Source organism: Balaenoptera ricei, chromosome 20 (assembly GCF_028023285.1).
Source record: "Balaenoptera ricei isolate mBalRic1 chromosome 20, mBalRic1.hap2, whole genome shotgun sequence".
Lineage (NCBI taxonomy): Eukaryota > Metazoa > Chordata > Mammalia > Artiodactyla > Balaenopteridae > Balaenoptera > Balaenoptera ricei.
In genome coordinates this window covers 9,119,825-9,135,826 of record NC_082658.1, presented here as the reverse complement: position 1 = coordinate 9,135,826, position 16,002 = coordinate 9,119,825, and positions in this window count along the sequence as shown.

Here is a 16,002-nt window from a genome sequence, read left to right as displayed (position 1 = left end):
GCCAGTGGCCACCAGAAGCTGGAAGAGGCCAGGAGCAGAATCACCCCTAAACCCTCTGGAGGGAGCACGGCCCTGCGGACACCTTGATATCGGGCTTCTGGCCTCCACAACTGTGAAAGGAGACATTTCTGTTGTTTTCAGGCACTCAGTTCATGGTGATTCATTACAGCAGCCACAGGAAACAACTATAGCACCAAAGGAAGTCACCTGTCCCCTCTCTGTGACAATGTCATGGAAGGATGCTGCGGGCAGAGCCTGCTCCCACCCCCAGTTATGCCAGACCCCGCCAGTCCCCTTTCTCTGCAATAGCATTCAACACCTGTGCTTGGGGGCTCACCACCCTATCTACTGGGAGGGAGGCGGCGGGGGAGTGAGGTGGAGCGGGGATCCCCGTTCCATCACTTGGGCTCAGGCCTGGGGGAAGAGAAGGCCAGTGACATTGGGGATGAATGCAGACAGGCTCTGATCTTTTAAAAATTCTAAATATGGAATCCAAGCTTAACAAGGACGTGGGATGTCATGGTTAGTCTAATTGTAAGATGATTCTTTGCTTTACAACCAGCCTCTTCTAAACAGAAACCCCTTTGTCCATTTCAAGTATCTATTGATTTGTGTTTCTTGCTGGAATCTATTGCTCCTAATATAGTTTCACCTCTTGGGGAGTGACTCCCCAGTTGCATTTCTCCCTCTGCCGTGGCTGAACAGCTCCAACTGGAAAAGCCATGTCTTCCCTCCGCCCCTCTCCTCCTCCCGATGGCTGTCCCCACCCTGTCCTACCCCAGGGATGCCAGTCTCCTGCTCGAAACCTTCAACTCCCCCAGTGCCTACCAAACTAAACTCAAACTCAGCCACCGTAACTGTAAGGCCGTCCATATGTGGCCCAAGCACCCCTCCTGGTCTTTTCTCCGGCCACCCCATGTCCACACTGAGCCCCAGGCACAGTGAAAGCAGAGAGAGAACTGACGGCTGCTGGGACAGGCATCTGAGCCATCGGAATATCAGCCAGTGTTCTGCAGAGAGAGGTTTATTTTAAGGAACTGGCTCTGGTGACTGTGGGACTGACAAGTCTAAAATTCAGAGGGCAGGCCTGCCAGGCCTCAGGCGGGAGGAGCTGCTGCAGTCTGGAGCCGGATTTCTTCCTCCCCAGGAAACCTCAGTTTTTGCTCTTAAGGCCTTCGACTGATTGGATGAGGCCCACCCACATCATCGAGGGTGGTCTCTTTTTCTTGAAGTCAGCTGATTGCACATGCTAACTGCATCTACCAAATGCCTTCACAGCAATACCTTGATTCATGTTTGATTAAGTAAGCTGAGTACCACAGCCCGGCCACATTGACACACAAGACTAATCACCACATCGTGAGTTAGAGACTGCATACAGGAAAACTGGAGGCTCCAAAAAGCACGGCTGGGGTTAGGAAATGGATCCCCTATAATCCATCTTGGCTGTCGGATCCGGACTCTCCGACTGTCTGGAGACTGGGCCCCTGGGCCCTGGCTTCTGTTCAGAGACCTGCCCTCCTTGGATGAGGGCTGGGTGGGTGGTCCAGCTCTGCTGCCTCCTGTCGGCACCTCAACCCTTTGTGACTCACCACACCCCCTCGGGGGTAGCCCACAGCTGGAGGGTGGTCTCCCAGGGCGACTAACTCATGCCTGGAAAGGCAGGAGAGCAAAGGAAAAGCCTTCTTCTCCTGTACCATCCTTATCACTTTACAAACCTGAATCTGCAGAGGCTGTTACATTCAGAAGGACTGAGCACGGAATTCAAGCTGGGGCTCAGTTCTCTGCAGACATCAGATCAGGGTCGAAAGCTCCCCCTTCCCGCTCCCTTTACTCCTCCAGGGGCTGCAGAAGTGAACGATTCCCACCCACAGGTGGCCGCCTCCGTGGCCCCTGTGCGATCAGTAAGGCCTCAAACAGACATTTACAACCTCAAAGACAGACCCACAGCCTCTACCCCCACCTCCTACCCCCCAAATAAAAGTCTGGTGAGCACCATAGTCTGTGTTCCGGGACATCTTTGTCCACTTCCCACCAAGGAAATAACTCAGGGCGGTGTCAGGATTTGACTGGCAAAGACGCGGTCATCTCTGACACTTCCCCTGCCCTCGCCCCTTCCCACTTCCTCTCCTTGCTATTTAATCGCCTCTGCGTGGGGATTCCCCGGGTTTCTTCCCCACCCCGGGCTGTGTTTGGGGCCAGGCTGGGCAGAGCCTGGGAAGACTCTGGTATTACGATGGAGAAACTAACATGGGCTTGTCACTATGGCAACCTGCCTGGCTGAGCAGGGAGGCAGAGCCGGCTGGGGGTCTGCATTTTCAGCGCTGTGTGGTGGCTTGCTGCTGCTGATTACTCAGGAACGTCTCCTCGGGGGGCACCCAGAGGGGGGGCTGCCTCGCCGCCCTGGCTTAGCTTGGGTCTGGTCCTAACCCCCAGGCAGGATATGAATTGCATGACCTCTCAAGGTTGAGATCAACCAGCAGGAGGAAACCCAGTTTCTAAAACAGCGCATATCCCCCAAGAGGAAAAGGGATTCCCGTTCCAGGCCCTGGAACAGCCCAGTCCCCAAGGAGGCAAGAGGGGCACAGAGAGGCCGGAGACAGGCTGCTTGATCTGACATCCACCATCTGGGAAGAAGGGCTCCACCCTGAGATTTCCCAATCGCTCCTCTCCTGCTTCCCAACTCAGAGAGGAGGCCCCACAGGACGGTGATGGTTTCCAACTCCTGCAGCTGAGCCCACACACCTCCACTTCCTTACCTGTGGGCTGCTGTCCAGGCTGACTGCCACCTGCACTGCCACCTGCTCTGTGAGGCAGGATGGGTGTCACATCATTTCCAGCCACCCCCCACCCCCACCCCTGCACTGCTACACTCATCCTCCGTCTTTGCTCTCTTGGCCCAATTCCTTCCGGTGCTCTAATTAGGAGTGTGGGTCACTGGTGCCCTGGGCACTGGGGGCAGGGAGGTGGAAGGAGCTGGTAGGAGGCTGGATTCAGTGTCTGTCCCCTGGAGGGAGGCCAGGCAGCCAAGCAGGGTCAGACTCTGCTCCCCTGCCGTATCCCAGGGATATCCCAGCCCCCTGGGGAGATGGAAGAAGCTGATGCCCTCTCACCCAAGTTAGGGCCCTCCCACAGCTCAGGATAAAGGCCAGATTCCAGAACACGGCTCTGGAGGCCCCTTCCTAACCTGGCCCTACTGTAATGCAACCTCCACTCTGCCCCCTTTCTAGAATGTTCTAATCATACCGAAACAGCTTTGTGCTTTTGGGCCTTTGCATACACTGGTTCCTCCCTCTCCTTGCTCTAGGTCTCCTTTAGAGCTCAGTTCTTCTGAAAACTTCTTCCAGTTCTGAATAAGGACTATACCAGGTTGAATAACGTCTCCCCAAAATTCATGTTAACCTGAAAACTCAGAACGTGACCATATTTGGAAATAGTGTCTTTGCAGATGTAATTCGTTAAGATGAGGCGGTACCGGATCACAGTGGGCCCTAAATCCAATGATGGGTGTCCTTATAAGAAGAAAGAGAATTGGAAACACACGGGGAAAAAGTCCACGAGACACAGAACAGAGATTGGAGTGAGGCAGCTACAATCCAAGGAACGTCAAGAAGTGCTTGGAACCCCCCGAAGCCAGAAGAGGTGAGGAAGGATTCTTCCCTAGAGCCTTTACAAAGAGCATGACCCTGCATGCACCTCGATTTCGGACCTCTGGTCCCCAGAATTGTAAGAGCATAAATTTGTGTTGTTTCAAGCTCCCCGGCTTGTGGTAATTTATCAGGCAGCCCCAGGACACTTACACAGGGACCCCCGATATGAGCACGATACTTCCGGCCACACGTCCATCACAGAGGCAGCCGGGAGGTGCACCACTCACGTGGCCCTTCTAGGGCCATCTTTACTCTGGAGCTCCCTGTTGGGTGACCCCAGGCTTTGCCAGAAAGCAACACGGGGTTGGGGAGCACCCTGCCCCATCCTGCTCCCTTGGCAGGCATCACCCCAAACAACATCACCCCTCTCACACTCATGAGCAGCATGCAGTTCCAGAAAGGGCAAGACTCTGGGGTCAGGAAGATGGTGTGTGGAATTCCAGCCCCACCCCTTAGCAGCTGTGTGACTACAGCAGGGGCCTTGCCTCTGGGAGTCTCTGTTTCCTCATCTATAAAATGGGGGTGAGTCAACATGCAGAAGTCACCTGGCACCCCGCAGCCATCCACACGCAGCCTCCGTCACAGCACTTACCAAGCTGCCTTTTAATGTTGCTTCCTTCGTTTCTCTCCCCTAGGGTAGGGACTTTTGGTAGACAGGGACTGTACTTTATCTCTGTCTGCTGCGAAATAGAGTCTTGATAGCCAAGGATGGACAACGACACAGCCTCCAGCCAGCTAACAGGAAAGAGATAAACCTGACCCCAGGAGATGAGGGGACTTATAAGGTCACAAGCAATTACAGATGGTGAGGAGATAGAGTCTTTCTTGGTGTCCAGCTCAGGACTTAAGTCTTGGTTTAAAATACCTTGATTTGGGAAAACTGCCCAGCCATCCACACCCAGCCTGCTCCTGGCCCAGCTCACAGCCCTCCCAGGTGGGCCCCTGAATGACTGCAGTCTCCCCTGGGCCTGCCCAGGCCCCAGCTCGGCACCCCTTGTACCTGATGAGGGAGGCTCCTGCTTCTCCGTCACTGCCCCTCAGATGGAGCGGCCCCTGGAACAGCAGGCTGCCCATCCCTCCTGCCTGAAGAACTTCCCCACCTTGCACAGCTAGGTCTCAACTTCCACCTTGAGTACTGGTAGGACATGGTGTCTCTTCAGAGACAAGCCCACCTCATATGTTTGCTGAGTTCCTAGGCCACCATGGTCAGTCCCTGACTGGACCCAAGCACAACCAAGGCAAGTCACCAGCTGCAGTGAGTTGAATGGGGGCCCCCAAAAGACATGTCTACCTAAAACCTGTGAATGGGACCTTGTTTGGAAAAAAGGTCTTTGCAGATTACATTATACTTACTAGTGAAGGACCAAATGCTTTCCTGTTAAGATTGGGAATAAAGTGAGGATGTCTGCTCTTACTATTCATTCAACATAATACTGTAAGTCCAGCCAATGCAATAAGGCAAGTAAAGGAAATAAAAGGCATACAAATCTGGAAGGAAGAAACAAAGCTGTGCTTATTTGTAAATGACATCATTGTCTGCTTAGAAAATCCCAAAGAATTAAAAAACAAACAAACAAACAAAAACCCTCCTAGAACTAATAAGTGAGTTCAGCAAAGTGACAAGACACAAAACAAACATACAAAAATTTATCATAGTTTTATATACTAACAATAACCATAGGGACACCAAAATTAAAAAACAATACCATTAATAACCACTCCAAAAAAAGAGGGAGAGGAATGCTTAGGTGTAAATTTAACAAAACTTGGTGTAGGATTTGTATGTTGAAAACTATACAATGCTGATCAAAGAAATAGAAGAAAACCTAAATAAGTAGAGAGACATATCGTGTTCATGGATTGGAAGACTCAACGTAGTAAAGATGTCCATTCTTTCCAAACTGATACAGAGGTAATGTAATTCCTATTAAGATTCCAGCATGATTTTTTTGTAGCTATAGACAAGATTATTCTAAAATTTAAATGGAAAAGTAAAGGAACTAGAATAGCTAAAACAATTTTGAAAAACAATAAAATGAGAGGAATCACTCTACCCTATTTTGGAGACTTTTTATCTACCTGCAGTAATCAAGATTATGTGGTATTGGCAGAGAATTAGATACACATATCAATGGAACAGAACAGAGTACTCAGAAATAGACCAAAAGAAATGTGCCCAAATGATTTTTTGACGAAGGTGCCAGAGCAAACCCACGGAGGGAAGACAGCTTTTTCAACAAATGTTGCTGGAACAATGGGACACCCATAAAAACAAAAAACCTCGTTCTCACATTTTACACAAAAATTAACTCAAAATGGGTCATGGACTTAGATGTAAAGTGTAAAGCTATAACATTTTTAGAAAAAAAAAAAGAAATTCTAGGATCTAGTCTTAGAGATCTAGGGCTAGCTAAAAAGCTTTTAGAGTTGACACCAAAAGTACAATTCATAAAAGGAAAAACTGATAATTTGGACTTCATCAAAATTAAAACCTTTTGCTCCATGGAAGATCCTATTAAGAGGATGAAAAGAAAAGCTGCAGACTGGGAGAAAATATTTGCAAGCTACATACCAAACAAAAGACTAGTAATTAGAATATATAAAGAACTCTCAAAACCCAACTGTAAAAAAAAAAAAAAAAAGACAACTGAAAATCCAATTAGAAAAAAGGAAAAAGAAAGAAAGAAAGAAAGAAAAAACCCAATTAGAAAATGGGAAAAAGACATGAAGAGATATTTCACTGAAGAGGATATACAGATGGCAAATAAGCACATGAAAAGATACTCAACATCATTAAGCATTAAGGAAATACCAATTAAAACCACAATCAGATATCACTACGTACCTTTACAAATAGCTAAAATAAAATATAACACCAAATACAGGTAAGGATGCAGAGAATCTACATCACTCCTACATTGCTGGTGGGAATGGAAAATGGTACAAACACTCTGGAAGACAGTTGGTGGTTCCTTTTTTTTATATATATAATTTTTTTAAATTAATTATTTATTTATTGGCTGTGTTGGGTCTTCGTTGCTGCGCATGGGGCTTTCTCTAGTTGAGGCAAGTGGGGGCTGCTCTTCGTTGCGGTGCGGGGGCTTCTCATTGTGGTGGCTTCTCTTTGTTGTGGATCACAGGCTCTAGGCATGAGGGCTTCAGTAGTTGTGGCACACAGGCTCAGTAGTTGTGGCTTGTGTGCTCTAGAGCACAGGCTCAGTAGCTGTGGCGCATGGGCTTAGCTGCTCTGCGGCATGTGAGATCTTCCCGGACCAGGGCTCGAACCTGTGTCCCCTGCATTGGCAGGCGGATTCTTAACCATTGCGCCACTTCCCACCCGGGAAGTCCAGGTGGTTCCTTTTAAAAACTAAATATGTAGCTACCACACATCCCAGCAATTGCACTCCTGGTCATTTGTCCCAAGGGAATGAAGACTTAGGTTCACACAAAAACCTGTACATGAATAGGTATTGCAGAAATATTCCAAATAGTGAAAAATTGGAAACAACTCAGATTATGTCAATAAGTAAATGTCTAAACAAACAGGGACATCCATACCATGGGACATACTCACAATAAAATGAAGCATACTCTTGATACACACGACAACCTGGGTGAATCTCCAAGAAATTATACTGAGTAAAAGAAGCCAATCCCAAATAGTAACTGGTTGAAAATGTACCCAGGATTTGTTTTAATCAGGTATGGCAAGACACGCAGACATGACAATGACTGTCGTTTAGGAAGAAGTTTACACTCTGATTCCTGGAAATTGGAGGCGCTGTACACCACACAGGGCTACACACGGAAGCACAGCGTCGATCAGTAGGCAGGAGGAGCGAGGGGAAGCATGGGCATGAGCCTTTAGTGCTGTTTCCATGGGGGGAAAAAGGCAGGCATGGGAAGCAGTCTCAGGCTTGGTTAGTTTGAATAATTTTGGTGGGCTCTGGGCTTTAGAGGTGGTCCCTAGTCATCTGGCACCTGACCCTGGGTGATCTAGGGCAAGCAGATAGCATCCCAGACTGCAGGATTCTGATAAGAGGAGGCAGAGGAGGATATGAACTCAGGACTGGTTGGTTTGCATATCAAAGGCACCCTCCCTTTCTCCAGTAATTAGCCAACCCTGGGAGAGGCAGTCCGTCTCTGGGTCCACAAAGCCCTGAGATGTCAAAGCATCATAAAATATAGAAAAATTAAAAAACATGATTCAGGGAATTCCCTGGCAGTCCAGTGGTTAGGACTCCATGCTTTCACTGTCGTGGGCCTGGGTTCGATCCCTGGTCGGGGAACTAAGATCCCATAAACCATGTGGCACAGCCAAAAATAAGTGAATAAATAAATATAAATTAAAAATTTTAAAAGCATGATTCATATAGTTACATACTGTATGATTCCATTTATATAACATTCATGAAATGACAAAATTATAGAAATGGGAACAGAGTAATGGTTGCTGTGTTAAGGAGAGGATCAGGCTGGAGGGAAGTGGGTGTGGCTGTAAAAAGGTAACAGTGGGGTCCTTGTGCTGATGGAGATGTTCTTTTTTTTAAATTAATTAATTAATTTATCATTTATTTTTGGCTGCATTGGGTCTTTGTTGCTGCGCGCAGGCTTTCTCTAGTTGTGGCGAGCGGGGGCTACTCTTCGTTGTGGTGTGCGGGCTTCTCATTGCGGTGGCTTCTCTTGTTGCAGAGCACGAGCCCTAGGCATGCGGGCTTCAGTAGTTGTGGCACACGGGCTCAGTAGTTGTGGCGCACAGGCTTAGTTGCTCCACGGCATGTGGGATCTTCCCGGCCCAGGGCTCGAACCCATGTCCGCTGCATTGTCAGGCGGATTCTTAAGCACTGCGCGACCAGGGAAGCCCCCTGGAGATGTTCTGTACCTTGACCGTATCAACTGTGACATGGTTCTAGAGTTTTGTAAGGGTGTTACCGTTAGGGAAACCTGGCTACAGGGTACACAGGATCTCTCTGCATTGTGTTTTACAACTGTGAACCTACAATTATCTCAAAATTAAAAGTTTAATTAAAAAAATATACAGTAAAAGTGAACGGCCCCCTCTCCTTGTCTTCTGAACCCCAACCCCACCCCTTACCAAAGCCGCTTGTATTAACATCATCTGTGTAAATCCTTCCAGACTTTTCTTTGCATTTATTTATACACATATGCACAAACTTAGCAGAGTGTTTCATAAATGGGATTAACGGACTGTCCCATGACTTGTGTAATAAGGTTAGTTGGCAATGAAGAAGTGACAGAAACCTTGAGAAAATGACTCTAACCACTTCATTCCAAAATGACAAGCAAAGGAACTGGTGTGGACCACACTGTCCCCCCAGCTGAAGGGAAACAGATTCTAAAGAGAGACAGAAGCCCACGGTCTGAGGCTCTCCCAAGATGCATGACTCATGGAACGTTTCTGTACATGATATCTGGCCTTGCACCTGTAAATCTTCTTTGGCGGGAGATGGGAGCAATAGCTACAGAAGTAGATGGGGCTGTGTGAGGCGCCTACCTGTAAAAGATGAGCCCAGACAAATGAATAAAGAAAATGTGGTTATGTACATACAGTGGAATATTATTTAGCCTTAAAAAAGAAGACAATCCTGCCGTTTGTGGCAACATGTATGAATCTGGAGGACATGATGCTAAGTGAAATAAGCCAGACACAGAAAGACAAATACTGCATGAAACCACTTCTTGAGGAATCTAAAATAGTCAAACTCATAGAAGCAGAGATTAGAAGGGTAGTTGTCAGGGGCTGGGGGAGAGGGAAACGGGGCACACAGATTTGGGTATGCAAGAGAGTAAGTCCTAAGATCTACTGTACAGCGTAGAGTTAATGATACTGTGTTGTAGACTTAAACATTTGCTGAGATGGTAGATCTTAAGTGTTCTAATAATAATAGTAATAACAATAATAAAGAAGGTGGGAGGAAACTTTTGGAGAGGATGGATATGTTTATGGCATAGATTGTGGTGATGGTTTCACAGTGTACACTTATCTCCAAGCTCATCAAGTTGTATACATTAAAAATGTACAGCTTTTTGTATGTCAATCATACCTCAATAAAGTGTTTTTTTAAAAATAAACCCAAAGAGTTCATATTTACCATATGACCCAGCAATCTCACTACTGGGTGTATACACAGAGAAAACCATAATTCAAAAAGACACATGCACCCCAATGTTCACTGCAGCACTATTTACAATAGCCAGGTCATGGAAGCAACCTAAATGCCCATCGACAGACGAATGGTTAAAGAAGTTGTGGTACATATATACAATGGAATATTACTCAGCCATAAAAAGGAACGAAATTGAGTCATTTGTTGAGACGTTGATAGATCTAGAGACTGTCATACAGAGTGAAGTAAGTCAGAAAGAGAAAAATAAATATCGTATATTAACGCATGTATGTGGAACCTAGAAAAATGGTACAGATGAGCCGGTTTGCAGGGCAGAAGTTGAGACACAGATGTAGAGAACAGACATATGGACACCAAGGGGGGAAAACTGCGGTGGGGTGGGGATGGTGGTGTGCTGAATTGGGCGATTGGGATTGACATGTATACACTGATGTGTATAAAATTGATGACTAACAAGAACCTGCAGTATAAAACCAAACAAACAAACAAAACAACTAATACTAAACTTTCATTGGGTTATTTGTATGGAAATATGTTAATATAAATGTTTCAGACATCACATGAAATTTCTAAAAATCTTATATGTTCTGGTATAATGTTATAAGTCATAATTCTAGTTATTATTTTAAAATGTATATCTCAGAAATAAAAATAAATAAATAAAAAAAATAAAATAAAATAAAAAAGATTAACTATGAGTTGAACCTGGATGATGGATACAGAAGAGTTCATTATACTGCTATTTTTGTTTATATTTTATTGTTTTTGTTGTTTTCTATAATAAAATGTTTTTAAAAATTAAAAAAAAAAAAACTAAAAAAAAAAAATAAAAATAAACCCAAAGAGCTGGAGGGAAGAGAAGAGGGTATGAACTTGATGACAAGCACCAGAGAGCTGGGAACAACCTGGAACCTTCAAAGTACTAACACACAACACACAAATACACACCCTCTAAAGCAGGGGTCCCCAACCCCCCACTCCCCGGGGCCACACAGCAGGAGGTGAGCGGCGGGCAAGTGAGCGAAGCTTCATCTGCTGCTCCCCACCGCCCCCATCTGTGGAAAAATTGTCTTCCACAAAACCGGTCCCTGGTGCCAAAAAGTTGGGGCCCACTGCTCTAAAGCAACCTTCAGATCAAAGTGAACAAGGATACCCAAGGTCTCCCCTCAAGAAGAGAGAGAAGGTAGAAAAGCTCAATTCTCATCTTGTTTCTGCCTGTTCCAGTAAAGAAAATGGTCTTCAAACTGGCAGGGTTAACAATGCCCAATGCCAGGCATCTTACAGGAGCTGGGAACTGCTTGTCGAATTAAATGCAAAGAGGGGATTACAACAGACCCAGGTGAAGAGAGAAACACAGCAACCTGAGCTGCTAGAAATGCGTTCTTTCCCCAGAGCCCGATGAACCACATCCCAGCGTGTTTAAGCAGCCAGCAGCCATCATCTCAGAGCGGCTTACTGGTAATTTCGAGAAATTATGGAGGGCAAGGGAGGTGTCGGAAAACTGGCCATGAACCACTCCTGACCTGATTCTCAAAAAGAAAATTCTAGAAATAATAGGCCAGTGAATGTGATGTAAATCTTTAGAAAAGGATAAGACTATTATAGAGTTCGTTCATGAACGCAGAAGGAGACACAACACAATGCTGGAAACGCTCTGAAACTAAAACACACCCCACGAATCTCATTTCCATTTTCAATGAGTTATCAGATTGATGGATGCAAAGAATGTCTCAGGCAATACACTGATTTGCATAAACATGTGTAAATTAGGTGGTCATACAAGGGCTAGATGATGGAACCGTAGGGAAATCCATAGCTTGTTGAACACTGCACTCAATGAGTCAGCCTGGAAGCAGAGCCGTAGTGGAGGGCCACGGGGCTCTGCTCTGTTCTACAGCCAGTCAGCACTTCTACAGCACCTTGGAGAGAAGCAGAGGCATGCTCTTCAAATTTGGAAATGGTATAAACCTGGGAGGGATGCTTAAAATGAATGACGATGAAGTCCCAGAACCAGTGGGTCAAACATTGCTGAGATCATTCACATTTCTTATTGCACCATTACAAGCCGGGGAGGCCTGACCTGGCAGAAGGAAGTTGCTGACAATGTATAGAGGTGGCAGCCTTCACAGGGGTCACTGGGGACACATGGGAAGAGAAGCCAGCACAGCCTGGGTTGTATCACTAACACATGGAACCAGCTCCTAGGAACTCCGTGCACCGGGCATATTGCAGCTGGAAGTCAGCTTTGTTTAAGGACAGGAGCAAGCCAGAGCGCATTCCAGGGAGAGGAGCTGGAAGGTGAAGGGTCTGGAAGCAGGAGGGATGATGAAGAGGCGACGTCAGCTGGACCTGGAGGAGGGACAGCCGAGGTGGGACTTTACCACAGGCTGCGAGTATATCAAGGGCTGCAGAGAGAAAACAAATGGTTATTGAAAACCCAACGTGACTGTGGCTGGACCCGCCTCCCAGGGAGGGTGGTGTAAACCCTGTTGGTGGGAAAATAAATCCCACCTGAGGCAGGGCTCCAGCATAAGAAGAGGGACGCAGGTGCCTGGGCCACCGTGTGCGGGGGGCAGGTGGGGTGGGAGGGGGTGCCTGTTCGGAGGGAGGCCGTAGGAGGATTAGGAACTGGCTCAGTAAGCTTGAATCTGGGTTGAGTCCAGGTGCTGCTGCATCGTGGACTGCCTTCCTTCCTCGCTGGCACACAGGTGCTCCTGTGATAATGTTTGGAGGAAACGCCCTGTGTTTCTGGGTCACGGGACTGTATGGGGACAATGTGCGGGATACTGAGATGATCGGTACCCAGGGCCCAGCCAGCCAAGGCAGGATGGAGGGGGAAACAGATGCTACTCCCTCCCCTCCCTCCACCATGTCCCCAGGAAGTTCCGGAGGGAGGTGGGGTCCCACCACATGCCGAAGGGAGTTTGAGGCAAGTTTTTCCAAAGTTCAGAGGACAAAGAGGTTTGATCCAAGTTTGGTGCTGTCCCCTAGAGAGAATTAGGATGCAGAAGGAGGCCGCGGCAGGGAAAGCCTCTGACACCAGGTGCAGGGATCCAATGATGGGTCGGACCACCTGTGAGCAGCCATCCAGCCCTGCGCGGTTTCAGTAGAAGACAGCCGCCACCTGATGCAGGTGCTGGAGGGGATGCTTGATGATGAAGGGCCAAAGACCAGCTTAATTGGCTGAAGTTAAAAAAAAAAAAGGACCAGGATGTTTTGTCTTGCATAACTGAAAGTCCCAAATGTTCCACATGGCTGGACCAAATGTGGAAAACATGTCTTCAAGAACCGTTATCTGTCTCTCACCTCTGCTTTCCTCTGTGCCAGCCTCATTCCAGGCAGCTCCTACCCGAGTAGTAGTAGTAGAAACAGCGGCCCCAGGCTTCCATCCCACCGACCCAGCAAGCCCATGCGAGGGACCAAGGCTTTCCTCTTCGTTTCCACGGAGGTCCCAGGACCGACCCATGTTAGACTGATGCCTCTACCTCGAATACATCAGGAGGACGGGGCTCTCTGATTGGCCAGGCCTGGGCCAGGTGACCGTCTCTGGAGCAGGTGTGAGTGTGAGGGCAGAGAACAGCCCCCTGCGCCTGGGGCTTGACCGGATGACGTGGGACAACTTTCCATCTCAGAGTCAAGGACTCTGTACCTCTTGGGTGTTCCAAGACCCAAAAGAGAGCCAAAGACATAGCAAAAACTGAGCAAATCATGGGTTAGTTGACTTAGAAACACATTACCAATAAAGCAGAAACTAACACACCATTGTAAAGCAATTATACTCCAATAAAGATGTTAAAAAACAAAACAAAACACATTACCTGATTTTCTGTAGTCCCTGTTCACATTCTTATCAGACTTGATATTCAAATTAGTTAGGGTCTCTTGTGCATAATTAAATACTGCCCCTCCCCACTTTAAAAACAATTTTACTAAGATGAGGCCAGAACTTTCTTGCTTGGGGCTCAATGCCATTTTCAAAACTCCTGGCACACAGAACTAGCACAAAGTACTCTCCAGGAGAGTCTTAAGGTTTCAGACTGGGCAGAGCTAGACAAAGGTTTCAGACTATACAACAGAGGGCGTTTCAGAGGAAGGTGAAGAAAGGGATCATTATTGTGCCACAGCTGCTTGACTCTGTGCCGAAATGATTCCAGCTCTGATGCTGGAGGCCAAGGTAAGGGAGACTCAGAAGTTACCTGTGTGTCTATGTTGGATGCTAAAGATCTAACCTTTCCCAGAACTGCTCTCAAGGTCATACTTTTTAAAACCAGTGAGCATCTCAGAAAGGGTGTGAATATCTCTTGCTCTAGCCCCAGAGCAGAGCAGGGCAGGTGGCCCTGTTACAGGTGGGGCGTGAACCCTTGGGGTACACAGGATAAAGGCTTGACATGGAGCAGACGGTAAGGTCCATCAGGTAAAGCTTTTCACTGGGTCTGTTTCAATTTACACCCCATTGGGAAAAAATGTAATCCTAGTGAAGTCGGCCTGCCCGAAGAAAGGTATTCCTTGATCAATCACCAATATATACCCATTGAAGCCCCTGAATATTCTTAACACCATCCTGTCCCTGCAACCCTCTCCTGGTGCCAGCCTCACTGTTTCTTGGGTGAGCAGTCTAATGTCCCAACCGCTCCCCTGCCCCCAGAACTTGTCACCCACACTGCCACTTGAGTGAGCTTTCTCAAAGTCAACTGTGGCCACCCCTCCTCTTCTGAAAATTCTTCCATGGCTTCACCGCACTTTTTTTAAAATATAAATTTATCTATTTATTTATTTTTGGCTGCATTGGGTCTTCGTTGCTGTGCGCGGGCCTTCTCTAGTTGCGGCGAGCGGGGCTACTCTTCATTGTGGTGCATGGGCTTCTCATTGCAGTGGCTTCTCTTGTTGCAGAGCACGGGCTCTAGGCACACGGGCTTCAGTAGTTGTGGTACGTGGGCTCAGTAGCTGTGGTACGTGGGCTCAGTAGTTGTGGCACATGGGCTCAGTAGTTGTGGTTCACGGGCTGTAGAGCGTAGGCTCAGTAGCTGTGGTGCACGGGCTTCGTTGCTCCGTGGCATGTGGGATCTTCCCGGACCAGGGATCGAACCTGTGTCCCCTTCACTGGCAGGCAGATTCTTAACCACTGCGCCACCAGGGAAGTCCCCCACCTTCTTTTTAAAATTGAGATGAAAGGCATATAACATAAGATTAACCATTTTAATGTGTACAATTCAGGGGCATTACATACAGTTCAGTGGCATTAAGTAATGTTGTGCAACCTTCACCACCACCTAATTCCAAAACGTTTTCATCATCCCAAATGGAAACCCTATACCCGTTAGCAGCTCTTTCCATTTTTCGTTCCCCCAAGCCCCAGGCAACCACCCATTTGCTTACTATTTCTATGGATTTGCCTATTCTGGACATTTCACGTAAAGGGGATCTTACAATATATGGCCTTTTGTGTCTGGCTTCTTTCATTTTGCATAATATTTTCAGGTCCGCCCATGTTGAAGCATGTGTCAGTATTTTATTCCTTTTTAAGGCTGAATGACATTCTACTGTGTGTGTCTACCACAATGTGTTAAACCATTTATCCATTTATGGCTCTACCTCATCTTACAGGACAATCCAAGCTTCCCTTGACTTGTCTCCTGATACACCTGCCCCTGACTCGAAGCTCCTGTATTCTGAAATGTCCTATGTTTGCTGTTTCTTTCCTCTCTGCTTTTACTGTCCCCTCAGCTCACTTTCCTCCATCCAAGCCCCCTTGTCCTTTAGATCCTCCAAGACGACCCTAGCCTCCTGTCTGAGCCAGGGGTCCATGCCCCGTGTTCCCAGGGCTCTGCGTGCACAACTCTTACCAGACCAAACTGAACTTATTATTCAGGGTCCATGTCCCTAGTCTCACTCTCCACATGACGAGGAGGCTGCAGCCCTTCTTGGTGGGGACTCGTGTCTGCCTCCTTCTGAACCCCCATGTTGTCCGCACTTCCTGGTGCACAGTGGATGCTGCCCTGATCTGAAAATCCATCCCACCACGGAGAGGTGTCCAGCTTGAAACAAGACTCATTAGTCTATTGGGCTGAGGTACAGGAGGTCTATTTTAGGGACTTTTAATTCTGAAGCAGAATGTCATACAACTTTGACAGGAAGGTCTCAGGGAACCATGTTTTTAGAAAAAAAATGTTTTTGAAATTTCATCATGGCCACGTGAACTTGAG